Source organism: Protopterus annectens, chromosome 2.part1, assembly GCF_019279795.1.
Source record: "Protopterus annectens isolate FY-2018-M chromosome 2.part1, PAN1.0, whole genome shotgun sequence".
In the NCBI taxonomy this organism is placed as follows: Eukaryota; Metazoa; Chordata; order Ceratodontiformes; family Protopteridae; genus Protopterus; species Protopterus annectens.
Genome location: NC_056729.1, coordinates 1,631,655,122 through 1,631,672,235, shown reverse-complemented (window position 1 = coordinate 1,631,672,235; position 17,114 = coordinate 1,631,655,122).

Here is a 17,114-nt window from a genome sequence, read left to right as displayed (position 1 = left end):
TGTTGTTACTCCCAAAGGGGATGACTATGCAATGAATGGCATTAAGCTGTAGACCATGGCTCAGGCACCACTCATCCATCTCTGTGAGACCCTGATTGAGTATGCATGTGGCAGCTGGAGAGTTGATAATGGCACCCAGTTTGCAGTCAAGTGCAAACATGATCAGCCATATTCTCCCCGTGATAGCCTGTACGTAAGACAAATATATACTGAACAAGAGAGATCCCAGGACCAAGCTGTGTGTGATGCCATGTGTAACTGGTGTATAGTCAGACATGGCACCTGCAATCCTCACCATGTGGGTGCTATCCCTGATCTAGGTATCAATCCATTGTGTGAGATATGTGTCCAAATTGATGCTGGTGAGCCTATGCATAATTGCCCAGTGGGTTATTGTGTTGAATGGTTTTGCAAGGTTCAGGTAGGCTGTGTGGATAGCCGTCCCTATGTCGATGGACCTGTTAGCCATTTAAAGAATACCTACAGGTTCAAGAGGCAAGATCTGGCCACAACAATGCTGAAATGAGTAGGACACAGTGTCTGTAGGTTCCCGATGTCTATGTGTAGGAGTCCTATGACAATATGCTCCATAGCTTTGCAGAACAGGCCACATAGGCTTATAGGGCAATATTGTCTGTGGTCCGTTGTGGCACCAACTCTGTGGAGCAGGACCACTGTTGCAGTATGCCATTCCTTGGGTACATATCCTGTGGTAACTCCGATATTGAACAGTGATGTAATGTGAGGGTTGCGTTTGTCATGATGCTCGTGTATGATGCAGGCTGGGACACCATCTGGTCACATTGATACTGTGATGTACGCTGTGGGGAGGGCAGCACTCACCTGTTACTGTGTGATGTCAGGGAGGTTATACTCTGTTGGGATGGATAGTTGCTCCTTAGGGGGGATGGGTGGGAGACATCTGCACTGAACCTGTTTGCCAGGATGTAGGCAATGCCAGTGGGTTCAGGGTAGGTTTAGTCAGTATGCAGTAACTCACAGCATATCAGTGAGTGTCCACCCAGGTTCCTGACATAACTGAAGAAGGCCGTGTGATGGTCCTACGTGTCAGGTGCAATTGTCTGGTAGAAGCGGCCCTTAGAAAAGTCCATGAGTGATTGTAGCTGTCTGCTAGTACAGATCACAGATGCCTTCCCTGTCTGGGATTGTGCTCTATCATGTAGTAGCGTCCTCTTGATGTTGTACAGCTTATTAATGGCTGGGGTCTACCAGACAGGTCCCCTGCCATTGTAGTAGTGGGTCTTGTTGTTATTTGGGAGAGCACAATCCATGCAGTCCACTAGGTGTCCATAGAATGTGTATGTAAAGGATGCAGTAGTGTGAGCCATATATGCCACTGTCTCAGGATCTCTGAAGGATACCACCTTGCTTCAGTGAAGTGAGATGTTGGCTCATGAGAAGTTCACCAAGATTACCCAGGATGGGTGTGTGGAGGGTATATGTATGTCCTGTGAGATACATGTATGTTCTGACCTTACCAATGAGGGGTATATCGCTGGTGTGGAACATAGAGTCCCCATGTTGGTGATGAGCAGGTCCAATATGTATTCCCCCTTGTGGCTGTGCTGACTGGTTGTGCCAAAGCATATGAGTCCACAAATTGTAGTGACTGTTGGGTGAGGTTGTCGGGGCTTGAGTAGTATCGCCAGTAAATATGTGTGTATATAAAGTGTATGTGAAGTCACACAATATAATGATGTCTGTGGAGACCTGCATATTCTCCATAGTTCCCACAAAAGCCGAGTGTGGTTCCTGAGTTTGGGAGTGTGTTCTGTAGCAGGCAACAAACTGAAAGGCAGTATTGCACAATGGTAGTTGTCTATGTATGGTCTGTGATGCTTTGTGCAGTGCTACTAACCTGGAGGTGTGTGTATCTGTGATGTATATGGATACTTCCCCTAGTTGTGTTGTCTGTTCCAAGTCTTGTTGTCAGACAGCATGGTATGGAACATAACCTGGTAGTGCTGGTGTGCATAAGCGAGCCTGAACCAGGTGTCTGTCAGTGCACAGATATTGCTCTCCTCCATACTGAGGAGAGTCCTGAGTGGCCACAATATGAGGTTAACACAACTGTTGTTGAGCAGCATTACCCTTAGTTTCATTTAACCTGTAATGTCTATGGAGGTGGGTTTGTCTTCTGAGCCCTGCGTAAAAGGCACTCTGGTGGTAGCAAGAGCCTTAGCCAGCATACCAAAGTCCAAGGGTGACAGGTGCAAGCTGTCCATAGTGAAGCTACGTGGCATGTTGAGCATGTCACCATACGCTGACAGACACTGTATCCCCTATGAATGAAACAAATTTGTTAGCCAACTGTTAAATGTGATATGTGTGTCCGTATACTGTGACATCATAATTGGTGGGTGTAAGATGCTAGACAAGGTCAGGGTCATACTGGCCTGGGCTACATGATCAGAGTGTACCTCCATGTATCATGTCATGTGGTCCAGGGAGTAACGTCTGAGGTGACACACACCAGCATGGACAATGATGGTGCCAGTCTTGTACTTGCTTTGGAGTGACCTGACTGCCTGTGTTATGTGGCAGATCCTGGCACCCAACAGACAGCCCAAAGTGACTATTCCCTTGTCAGGGCTGGTGAGTGGTACGTCAGTGTGTCTGAACATAAGTGTCGCCTATTACAAGTGTATTAGGTGTGTTGTTTAGCCTGAAGGGCAGTGACTGTGTGGCACACAGACATTGTGAACTTAGTGATATGTGGGTATTGTAGTGGGGTAGCAGGTGTGTGTGTGTCTGCTTTGGAGGCCTCTGCTGCTTAGGTAGAGTACATTTACAGCATCCAAGTATGTCAATGTGTGCTAATGTGGTTTGAGTGCTGTTGCTAGAGGATATGTGAGACTGATATGTGGTGTGTGTGGTTACCTTCACCACCTGATACACTGTGCCAGTCATGGGTCGAGAGACTTCAGCTCCCTGTATGTCTATATAGGTGCATCTCACACATATATCTGAGTTTGTCGGGAGGAGGAGAGGGTTGTCTGTGTACATGAGGCAGATGTGACATTGTGTCAATATCACAATATCCACCAGCTGGACTGAAGAGTACACACAAAACCGACCCCTGGACATGCCAGGATATTATCATGACATACTCTGTAGCCTGATCACAAAGGATCAGTAGGGTGTTAAGCATGTAAAAGAGTATAACAGGGATTAGTGCTCATGTTCATTAGTGTGTTGTAAAGAGGAGCTGAGAAGGAGTCCAGACTGAATCATGGCACCTCCTTCAGCTATGTCATAAATATCAATGTACACACATATATGTCCTGAGTCAGGGCCAACTGTACCTGAGTGTCAATGCCGACATCATGACAGACAGGCCCATATGTACATACCCATACCCCACTGACAATAGTCCACATCATCATACCAGGAGATATCACATGTAGAATGGATGAGCAGCTACCCCCACTGCCAAAAGCATGGCAGCAGGTGGAATACATTGATTCCCAATATGTGTCATGCACAAACTACAGAACAAACAGATCATGCACCTGAACAGTTAGCTGAGCCGCACCCCTACACAGGATGTGGAACCGTTGAATGTGTCACAGCTACATATGGCACTCCCCACAAGTGTTGGTGCACAACACACCATGGGAAGTCAAGTCCAGTACGCCTATGAGGTCTGATCTGCAAGGTCATGGAGTCCATCATGGTTGCAGTCATAAACAGAGCTATTGGAAGCTGACACACACACAACCCTACCAACTGTGGTATGTTCATGTGCGGATCATGGTTCCCAAACATGCTAGACTGTTTGCAAGGCAGCCACCCAGGACATACATCAATGAACACATCTACACATGTGTCACATAGACTTTGAATAGCCCTTTATCAACATCCCAGACACATGTAGTATCCACAAAACCAAGAAGCTGTGCATAAATATGTGTTGACATATGATGGAATGTCAATGTGTCCACAGATAGATCACACAAGGTAAGGATACTGAGGTCATGTTCAAGCTGTTGACACCTGCTGACCCACATGGACCATTCCTGGAATGGCATAAAATAAAGTGTACACACATCACCATGTCCAGTGTGATTATGTCACCATCCTATAAATACAGCAGGAGAAGGGAAACCAACTAGTAAAGCAAATAGCGCACTGTGTTAGTGCATTTCTCTCTAGTATCATAACATAGTTAGGTAGGAGTTTGAATCCTGCAAACAGTGAGTGTGTATGTGTGCAATTGTCTTTGAAAGGAGTGCCCTTTTTGGAGACTGGGAAAACACACTAGAAGATGTACATTCCTCTTTGGAAAGACTGATGATGTCACCATCCTAGAAATACAGCAGGAGAAGGAAAACCAGCCAGTAAAACAAATAGCGCGCCGTGCTAATGCATCTCTCTCTAGTATCATAACATAGGTAGGTAGGGGTTTGAATCCTGCAAATGCTGACTGTGTGTGTGGGTGTGTGTATGTGTGCAATTGTCTTTGAAAGGAGTGCCCTTTTTGGAGACTGGGAAAACACACTAGAAGATGTACATTCCTCTTTGGAAAGACTGATGATGTCACCATCCTAGAATACAGCAGGAGAAAAAAACCCAGCCAGTATAACAAATAGCGCGCCATGCTAATGCGTCTCTCTCTCTAGTATCATAACATAGGTAGGGGTTTGAATCCTGCAAAGTGTGTGGTGGGGGTGTGTGTGCAGTTTCCTTTGAGAGGTGTTCTTTTTTGGAGACTGGGAAAACCCAGTAAAGGAGGTACATTCCTCTTTGGAAAGTCTGATGATGTCACCATCCTACAAATACAGCAGGAGAAGGTAAACCAGCCAGTAAAGCAAATAGCATGCTGTGTTAATGCGTCACTCTCTAGTATCATAACATTGTTAGGTAGGGGTTTGAATCCTGCAAATGTTGACTGTCTGTGTGTCACTGTTGGGCAACACAATGTGGGTTTTGCTTTTACTATGGTATGACATAGTATGATGACAACAGTAAGTGCATTGCAGACATCAGGTATCTGCGTGGCAAATATATATGTGTACATGTCCCCTCAATCAGTACATAGGTGTGAAGCCTGCATACTACATGAATACATTTGTTTCCATTGACAGGTTGTGCCGCTGCTACTCAGATCGTAGGTCACATATGTATGTATGTGACATGGCCATCCACTGTCGTGTTCTGTGACCAAGGTCATCTGTGGCACACACACCCATGACAGTTACTGAAGAGTAGTGTGAGTGAGGGTATATGGCTGGGGTATATGTCAGACATGGTCATACACAACAAAGTCTGCCAAGAATGGACAGTCTTTATAGGTGTATGACTGCCTTGTGGATATGCATTCAGGCCTCTAATGTCTGTGATACACCTTGGGACTCCACAATACCTATGGATATGTGGATACGAAGGGACACATGACATAACATGGGTCTGTATGTACACAATGGTACCCGACATACATGTTGAGGGCTACCACCGGTGTGGTACTGATGGGATACTATGTATAGTACATGAGGATGACTATGCCATAGTCGGCTTACTGCTATACAGCATGTATCACACAACAGGTATCTGTCTGTATGATACCCTTGTGTAGGATATGCGTCCCATCCAGGGAATGCATTGTAGGCCATTCCATGCATTCCCAGATTTGGATGGACACATCCCTAGTGTGTCTGCATGTACCTAAGGGGGCTATATGACACACAGGTGTGGTCACAGTAATGGGTGGCAGTCATCACCACTGGTTAGTGTTATAGTGTAGCACCGGAAGGATCCAATTGATACTGGGTTCCCCACTACTGTGTGTCAATTGTCAGGACATCATCCAATGATTGCTTATAGTCATGCTGTTGAGGTTGTGTATACTACCAGACTGCAAATCATTGACTGATATTAACGGTATCACCCGCAGCATAGTGTCAACCCATGTCATACACACGTCTACCCATGTTAGTACATAACTGTAGTAGAATGCATACTGGCCATTGAAAGATGCAATGGGATGTTAATAATGTGTACGACAGGGTATGCCACACGTCCCATGTGTCCACTATGCACGTACATCCAGACAGTGCGCACCCACCATGTTCACAGATGTACACTTGCTAATCTGTACTGCACACATCACACACGTACTGTCCACTCGCTAACACATGCTGGCAACACATCACACATCAGCCAAGTGGCACATGGGTGGATAATACATACTCAGACCTAACAGTGGTGTAAACAATGCTACATTGACAAACAGAGCTTTGATGCATAATGTCTGCTCAGATATACCTACAAGGATGTAGTTAGACTTCCTTGTTGACAACTCGCTATTATTGCTACACTGCTATAGTGTCACCCTGTGCATCAGCACCATGTTAGCCTGTCCCTCCATCGATAATGCAGATGACAGGAGGCGGCACAGGTATCATCATATGCACAGGGCGTTTTGTTGTTTGCCAGAGCCTGACATTGACCCATCCAATCGACATGTCTGTGTGTGTGTGTGTGTGTGTGTGTGTGTGTGTGTGTGTGTGTGTGTGTGTGTGTGTGTGTGTGGGACAACAGTACAGCATGGGCCAATGTTGATGTAATGTGTGTGTGTATGTGTGAGCCCTAGTTGTTTGCTTAATGTGTGTGTGTCTGCATGCACACAGCTCCACCATGTGGCTGCCATATACGGTGGTTTGTGGGACAGCCACAGACTGTACCTGCTTGGCTGTACAGATCACTGTCTCCAGCCATGGACACAGTACCTGTGCCTGGCAGGGGTGCTACGGATGGTATCGGGTACCAACCCTGACTGGGTAGTGTCATCAGAGGCAGAGGTATGATGACTGGACCCATGTCCCTGCTGGGACTGGCCAGAGCCACGTGCACGTGGTCTACTGGGATGGACAATGGACAGGCCAGCCCCAGCATTGCTGGGGCTGGTACTGCCACTACAGGAGCGGCTGTGAGCTGTGGGCCATCCGCGACCACTGCCAGCTGTTGCTGTTGCTGGCATGCATCCGCGTCGACATTGCAACTGTCCCGCATGGTCCTGGCTTGAGGAAGACATGTTGTGGAGGGCATCTATTGTCTCCCCCCAACGTCTATCAATGACCTCGGTGTATGTCCGGATGGCACTGGCAAGGTCACGGATGCTGTCATTGATAGCGGTGTTATGTGCCCTCTGCACCCTAAGTCCCTGCCTGGTGTACCGTTCCATACGTGCCTGAGCCTGCATTACAGCCCAGAACATAGTGGTCATCGTAAGACCTGTGAGGGCATGCCTGCCAGGGGCAATACATCCAGTGATGCTCCCCCGAGAACCCCTGGACCTCCGCCTATGTGGTACCATTGTGGGTCTATGGCTATGGCTGCTGTGAGGGGATGCACGTGCCATGGGTACCACACTCTCCTGGTCAATGCCAACTATATGCTGTCCCTCCCCTATGGCCATTGGTGGTGAGGGATGTAATGGCAGTATGAGTGTGCGCATAGATGGGGTTGAACGCTGTGTACTGTCGATTGGTGGACCAACGACAGACCCTGTCAAATCTCCCTGTGCCAAAATACATGTTTCATCATCACCACTATCTGTGGCAGTGGCTTCAGGTCGCCTGCTGCTTTCGCCAAGCCCTACCTCAGCACCTGTGAGAGGAAGACAGGAAACACACGTTACGGTCTGCACATGCACACATGCACACATGCACACAGGAACACATGAACACATGCACACATGCACACATGCACACAGGAACACATGCACACAGGAACACATGCACACTCCTCACTACAGCAGATACACACACACAACAGAAATCCAAATCATACTCAATACTGGTTGAAGGTGGGTGACAGTATCACAAGGCAAACAGTCACACACATGTCAGCATGCAGAATAAGTGTTGCTCAAGTCCATGCAGTGTGAGTGTAGACAGCCATAGTTGATGACAGTGTACATGGCTGTGGTGCATGTGTGTACATGTTCAGTGATTGCCTACACCCTGGAACACAATGTGTACAAGGACACAACATTTCTGTGCAAGTATTATAAGCTCTGCAATGTCCTGTGCACCATCACACACAGGTATACATACCATGGCTGCGTGTGTTATCTGTGTGTCACATGGATTTCCATGTCTGATTGCAGTGTCTGTGTCTGTAGCAGATAATTGTGGACACAGGTGTAGCACATGCATGCTATGTACACACACGGGATGGGTGGTGCATGTATACGTGATGGGATACCAATCCTGGACATGGCCATTGTAACAGTATGGGGTGTAGTACCATTAGCCATCATCATCATGCATCATGTGGTCACTCAAGGCCACTAAAGTGTGCTAGACCACCGCCTAGCAAGCTGTACCTGAACCGCAGTGCCGTGGCTAAGTTCACAATTACACAGCCACGTTGCACAAGGGTGTGTGAGGTGTCCAATAGGGAGCATTGCCTAACATGACTGTGTTATGTGTTGAGGAGTGTTGCACAGCCCCATGCTAGGCCCCTACCCCTCAGGTATGGTATGTGTGGTGTGTGGATGACATGTGGGATACTGAAGTGTGACCTGCCAGCGGGTGTCTGGTTACACTATGTGTAGCATGTTGAGGTGTACTGCGTATGACAAACGTGTTATGTTGTGTACATGTGTGTCAACTATGCCTATCCAATGTGCAGTACAGTGTTGCCACATTTGTGTCTGATGCTCTGTGCATTGCATGTGAATGAGGCAGCTACTGACATTACTGAGATGTTTCACGTCTCACAGCAAACATGCACAGCATGCATTATGCATAGGTGTGTTATGTGTACATGGCCTACACCTCACCTATGACATGCACAGTTCAATACCAAGTTTAAAGTGTTAACACACTCACCAGCATGTAACGTCTGCCCTGCTGTCACACCAGAGGGACCTGCAAGAATATGACACAGTTTGTTAGTGGCCACACCTGTGGCATTGCTACTGTGAGTGTGCTAAACTACAGTAGAACAACAGGCATAGGTGTACAGATACTATTCAAATTATCAGTATTGCACACAATAGGCAGCACAACTGCTAAACACAGTACACATCTCACACATGCATAATCTAACAATACAGGTAACAGTAGTCTACAGCTAGGGCATGTTACCTGCATGCTCCATGTCACTATGCTGGGTGGCTCCGGCCTCCATGATGACACATGTGTGATGTTGTTGTTGCTGTAGGCCAGGGGCCACCACACTTAGCAGCAGTTCCTCCACTCTGGTGAGGGGGGGATGTATGGCCACCCCACCACCTGTGGCAAGCTGTTGTCTGTGGATATCAGACGCATGCCGCCGGACATGTCTGATTAAATCACTGCAGTGATGGCGTACCTGCTCATATGTCCAGTTATGCATGCCTATGTCATTTACCCGACGAACAAGTTCTTGCCACAGTGCAGTACGCTCCTGCTGGTGCTGGCTGGCCCTTGAAAACAGCAGGGTATAGTGCTGTACCAGGCTGTGGTGGATTTCCTGTTCCTCTGCAGCTGTGTAGCAGGGGTTCCTGTGATGAGCCATTAGCCTGGAAGACAAGTAAACGATATGTGTGAGCAAGTCATGTGGCACACTTAACATTATACAGTACAGATATCAGTTAACTGCCATATATAGCATCTGTTCATCTGTCAGAGGATACACACATTCAATACCACATATCAGTGCTCAGCCCACAACTGGCTGACAGTGCCTGCCACACTCCATATGACACACCAGTATACACCAGTACTCGGCTCACTGTTTGGGATCCAATGCACAGCCTTGCCAGGGGGTACATATCAAGCTGATGCATGCAGATATATGTCATCCATTGCAATGAATGTGAAGTACAGTTACAGTATAACCAGTAACCCACCATAGTCGTTGATGCCATACCCCTACCTAACATATGTGCACAGTTGTTAATATAGCTGGCATACTGCTGTAACAGAGTATACATGTTGCTAGGTACACACGCAAACCCTGCATCACACATGTGATTGCAGACATGGTACAGGCATCATTACACACACATCAGACATTCATACCATACACAAATGTATGCTAACACAGATGAGCATTTGCTATGTACCTTACAGTACTGTGTGCCCCTACTTACAGATACCTATGCCTGAGGAATGTAATCTGTGCAGACTGCAGGAAACACACAAGACAGTGTTACCAGGGAATGTGAACATACACCATACTGTGCTGTTTACGCCTACAGATTCAGGTGGTACAACAGTTCTAATGTCAGATGGAGTCACCAGCAGTACCACTTACTGAGCACACATGTATTGCATCAGCCTATGATGGGACACCACAGTCGTACACAAGGACCTACGTCACAACATATACCATCCTACTATGTCTGCATCCCAATAACTGACACATCTTTCTCTGGCCTCACACATAGGACACAAACGACCATGATGGAAACAACCTCACTCCTAGCTATCACACCATCACAGACCTTGCACACATTCACTGTCACACTCATTCCACCTCACATAGCTGGTATTGCACTGTGTACATGTCTGTGTGCATTGTGTCATAAGTAGGTAATACGCTATTGTCCCTGGGGCCTACAGCAGCCTAGCCATATGCTACCCTGGCCTGTGACACACATGTAATTAGATTTCACTTCCTCCTGTCAACCGGATACACAGAGGTGATTCCCAGGGCGTGTTACCTATCCCCAGACAATCATCAGGGGTATGTCTGACATCTGCTACTGAGGAGCCTTGTTTGTTCATGCTGGGTGGTTTACTCCAGAGTATGGCATATTTGCCAATAGGAGCCTATCCCTCCAGCATGTGCTGTTTAGTGATGTTGCATGCACTAGGGACCTAGGCCGTGTAGCCCGGTGGGATTGTGAGGTGTTGACATGGTGGTTGTCTGACTGCTATGGGTGTGGCATGCCTCTGTATGTTTGGCAGAGGTAACCTCTGGGTGGCCGGTATACAATGCACTGTAGCTGTGGTTATGTGAGTCAGTCTGCATAGGGTATGTGTATCAGGGCAGTATTACCCTTTGTGAGGTATGTCTGTGGACTTTCCACTTGCTGTAGTTGTCATGTGAGGTACATACCACATGGGGCATTGTGATGAGTACAGGGGAACACTGACCTATATTTCCGTACATGACACATCGTTTGTGGTTACATGCACCATGTAGACAGATTACAAGACTAGTGTGGCACTGTGAATATCAAAGGAGAGGCTACTGTCCACCTGTGTCCCATGTTCCTTCTGACACCTTCAGTGTTAGTCAGGCAACCACCTATCTGGTAGTTAGTGGGTAAAGTGTTTTGGAATGGGGTATGGCACTGCAGTATCAACACTGGTGTTCAGTCCATGCCTTGGTCACCAGGCACCTGTTGCAATACGTCTGACCCTGTGTCTCCTCTCTCACTATATATATATATATATATATATATATATATATATATATATATATATATACATATACATTTATATATATATATATACATATATATATATATATATATATATATATATATATATATATATATATATATATATATATATATATATATATATATATATATATATATATATATATATATATATATATACATATATATATATACATATATATATATATCCATATATATCCATATATATCTGTATATATCTATATATCTCTATATATATGTATATATCTATATATCTCTATATATATCTATATATATATATATCTATATCTATATATGTATATATTTATATATCTACATATCTATATATCAATATATATCTATATATGTATATATGCATATATCTATATATATATATATATATATATATATATATATATATATATATATATATATATATATATATATATACATATATATATGTATATATATATATATATATATATATATATATATATATATATATATATATATATATGTATATATATATATATATATATATATATCTATATATATACATATATATATATATATATATATATATATATATATATATATATATATATATATATACACATACTTGTAAACAGCCACTGCTGTACATATACATGCACATATATGCAGATATACTGGCCACCTTTCATGGTGGGAATATCAATTATGGAACAGTTGTGAGACATACGATTATGTAATAATATTGCACAGTGTTGTGCAGAATGCATTTCACTATCCTCAGGCCGTATAGCCGTAGCAGACCTCACTGGCTGTAACTCAGTCCCACAGCATTTAACCACCACATGACATATACCTGCACTGCTTGCTGTTTTCAATGCCACACACTACAACCTACATAGATATGTGCACATAGCAACCTTCAAATACATATATATGTCCAGCCTTCACTAACAGTTGCAGTATGTCCCTTGCCCTATGCACATCTGCATATACATATAGATATGGACTGCTACCACATAAGGAGTGTTCACAGAATGTAGAGTACCCTTCAGACACATCATTCGGATGCCAGCAAATACATCTGTGTTACATACCTTACCTTTGTATGTCTCACCTCAGTCTGTTGTACCTGTTGATGTTGTTTTATTTTTATTTATTTAGGTCAGTGTCCTCCACTGCCTCTGTTTGTTTTAATTTTTGTTTGGGTTGGTTGATGTCTCCAACCACCTCTGTTTTTTTTTGGTTTGGTCTCTCCAACTGTTTGTCTGTCTGTCTGTCTCTCTCGCTTGCTCTCTCTCTCTCTCTCTCTCTCTCTCTCTCCAGTTGCTGCAATGATATTATTGCATGTGTGGACAGCAAGTACAAGCTGCTTTTGTAGGTATCTGCACATGTACATGTGATGGCCTCTGCACCAATTGGTGTCCACCATTTAGTAATTGCATGCAGCCTGCTGTGTGGTAATTGCAGTTCTCACTGTGATTTCAGGACACTGCTATAAAATGATAGGTTAGGTAGGCATAGGCCTTTCAGTTTTGCAAGGTGGGGACCATGCTTGTTTGCTGTGGACACTGTTGTGTCAGTCAGAAGGTTGGTATATGTCTCATATCTGAAGCTGGGTTGTAGCCAGTGAAATGCATGTTGTACTAAAACCTGACTGTTGCTTCTTCAAGTACACTCTTCTCAGTGTGTAAGTTTACTCACACCTCCTAATGCTAACACTGGATACATGGGAGTATGTACTTTCTTTTGGAATTAGGGAATTAACTGGCATACAACAGTAGTTATTGCAATGTATTCCTATGTCCTTCCTCTATTCCCTTTACATCCAGTCCTTGTAATGCATGTCATATTTCTTCATTGCAATGTATTCCTATGGCTTACCTATTTTCCCTTTACATGCACTCCTTGTAATGCATGTTATATTTCTTTCAGCACCAAGTTATTGTATATATGCTGTGGCTTAGTGGTACATCATGCAGACTGGTGAGTCCAAGGTGTGGGGTTTGAGACTGACAAGGGTATTTTATTTTGCTGCTGAGCAATACAAGGGCCTTGTCATACAGAGTGACAAAGGCACTTTGAAGCAGTTGTAAGTGAGTTAGCTCAGGTTTGCGTGACGCTTACCGATGCTAAGCAACGCTTAGCTCAGCTTATTGTATTTTAGCAATACTAAGCTAAGCTTAGCTTAGCTCATTTTATGTTAGCAATAGTAAGCTAAGCTTGGCGGAGCTTATCATATCTTAGTAATGCATGCTACTGTTTACTAGTGCTCACTCTCACTAACCCCCTCACTCATGTCTTTGACAGAAAAGTAAATGGGGAGATAGGAATGTGGTGATAAAGGGTGCTCAAAGAGGGGAAGACAGTAGGGAAAATAGCTTGGGATGTACACGATGGGTGTGGAGAAGGTCCATAGCTGCCCATTTCTTTACCAGCAACAGTTGTGCATATGCAATACATTAGGTGGGATATTTGAAACCTTCCACCCCTGAGAGAGTGGTGAGGACATCTAAGTATGTTGTACTACCAATTATGAATATCAGGCACATGCACTGTTTGTGAACAGCTATACTGTCATTAGTACGTTACTCACATCTGAACAGTTTGTGGTTTGTGTTGGCATTAGCACAGTCTGCTCAGGATGACTGAACATATTTCTGTACTGTGTATGCCTACCTACACCCTTGGTTGTGCCTGACTACACAGCTATATAGTACCTTTGGGTAGGGGTGCAGAACTGCAGTGTGCATTACTTATTATCGTGTGATGTTTATCTTGCTGAACATGCAGAGTTGCTGTGTACCTGTAAGTCTATGAAGGCTTGTAGTCTGTCTGAGTAGCTCCCACCTGTGGACATATCCAGATGGTAGACAGAGGACAGCCTAGTATTCTTTGACTGTGCACCACAGCAGTCTTTTCAGCACCTGAACAATGGCATTGTCACAGGTGGTTGCTATCAGTACATGGCTACATCTTTTGCTATTTCTGTGTTGTACTTCTACATGAGGGCATGCTTCTGGAATTCATTCTACAGCTATTTGCAGAGTGTGTAACAGCAGACAAGCTGATATGCTTGTGTGTTTCTGACTCTTCCAGGCCTCAGACACTCTCATGTATATATTTGAACAGCCTCAGGGAAAGGTACATATAACTGGGATACACCTGTGATATAGTTCTGACATTTTTCAGTTCAGACTTTGGGTGATTCAGAGCATTTCTATTACTACACCTTTTCTGATGTGCAAGCGGTGTCTACTCTCACTTATTGACATTTGTTATGAAGTGAGATTCAACACCTTTCTGCCTACTGTTAGTACATTTCACAGGGAGTCAGAGGGGCACAGCTAACGTTTGTTTACTAATCAGGGTCATCACTGTAGAGCAGTCACTGTTGGGAGGTCTAGCCTGTGACCTATGCTAATATGCCAGTGTGTATCCTGCTCTGATACTGTGTGGGGTTTGTAAGCTGCTACTGTAACCTTACTCCCTACTAGCATGGCTGATTTTCTTTTCACAGTCATGTCATGCAATTCAACAACACCTGCTGGTTAAGGCCCACAGTACAAGATTTGTGTTATGGCATTCCTGTTTTCCCTTTACATTCCCTCATAGTAATGCATGATATATTTATTACAGCACCAAGTTATTGTATATCTGCTGTGGCTCAGTGGTAATTCATGCAGTCTAGTGTGTCCAAGGTCTGTGGTTCGAGACTGACAGGGGTATTTTATTTTGCTGAGGAGCAGACTACAGGCCTTGTCATACAGAGTGACTAAGGCACTTTTAAGCAGTTGTAAGCGGGTTTGCACGAGTTTGTGCGACACTTAGCTACACTTAGCTAAGCACACACAAGCGCATACCCGCTGACTACTGCTTAAAAGTGCTTACTCCCGCTAACACCCGCGCTAATTTCTTTTAAAGAAAAGAAAATGGAGAAATAAGTAAGTGGTGAAAAAGGGGGCACAAAGAGGGTAGGACAGTAGGAAAACAAGCTCGGGATGTGCAGGAAGGATGTAGGGAAGGCCCATAGCTGCCCAATTCTTTACCAGCAACAGCTGTGCATATGTTAGAAATTTAGAGTGAGATTTGAAACCTTCCACCTCTGAAAGAGGAGTGAGGACAACAAAGTATGCTGTACAGCCAATTGTAATTATCAGTTTACATGTCCAGCAGACATGTGTGTGAAATGGGCAGCTATGAATGGGGCGTAATTTTTTTGTGGGTACAGATTGCCCTTTTTTTATTTTTTTTTCAGGTAAGAGTGGAATGTGAGGTAAAGGAAGTAGGAATATTGAGGGAGGTGGGTTGGGGAGGTTAACACACAAGACAAACAAGACGCACACAGGGGCGGAGTATGACACATGTGGTGGGTACACACAATTGACGGGGACAGATGTTTGGATATCGCAAGCCCATGAGCCCACAGATGGCAACAGTGGAACTGAGATCCTCACCCATGGGCACAGCCAAGGCTGTGCTGGGGGCTGGATAGGAGGGGCAGGCACACCCATGAGTTGCGCCACTCTCGCCTCAAGCTGGCGTAGGGGATCAGTCATGGAACACCTGATCTCACTACGCACCACAGACCGGACCCTTTGGAGGGTGAGTGGAGGATCTCCTCCAGCCACGCTTGCAGAGGGGGGGTGAGCCCCATGCTCTGCAGCGCTTCCACCCAAAGGTGGCACAGGGCCACCGGAGGAGGAGGTCCCGGGCTAGGCACTGGTGCCAGGTGCAATTGCCAGCTGAGGTGAGAGAGGTGGGTCCGCTGGGACCCGCCTTCCCAGTTGTCCAATGTTTAGTAGTATTTAATGGCATTTTGGGTTAGTAACAAACAACACCATTCCAAATTAGTTGTAACAGCATGCATTAGTATTCCCATTAACCAAACACACATGAATTCCAAACGTTGAACAGCAAGCATAACACATGCATATTTAGAACAACAGTGGACATTCCAGCAGCATGCAGGGTTGATTGGTGGCAACAGGCCATCAGGTTTGGATATGTGAACAGGGCACATGCATCAACGTACATGCAGATATGTATAAACCAACAGGACAAATGTCCATAGGAATTAATTGTGAATACACATACCCAGTTTGGTGTGGAATGGCATCATTTGTGAACATAACATAGGGTGGTAAAATATTACATTAACAACTTAAAATACCTATACGTATACTGTACATTCCTACTAGATGCAGATATATATCCCCTACATGTATTAGTACAGTTTCCTGTATGTAACCTTAGAAATGTTGGTGATGGAGATGTTACTGCTACATTAATATACATTCCATTTGTATTCATATATGTTCATATCTGGCTGTGTTCAGGTAAAGTATCCTGCTACATTTGAGCAGTTACGTACAGTTCTAGCAACACACTGATATTTGTGGGATCACAAGCACAAGCTGCTGATGTACCGGATTAACATGTACAAATTATATGTAACAGTTGAGGACTATAAATATTCTCCTGTGATACTAGCATCCCCATCAGCCAGTTTATATGGGCCTAGACAACTGTGGATTTTCAGCATTTCATACAACCATACTATCTCCATAATGCAAGGGTACAACAATATATCCAAAATGTGGGACAGACACAGTCCAGGTATTGTACTTTATTAAAAACATTTCACTCTTTGGTTGTGGCTGTCTCATTCATTTCATTATGTAGTGCATGCAGTATACCTTTATTCCAGTCTTCATAC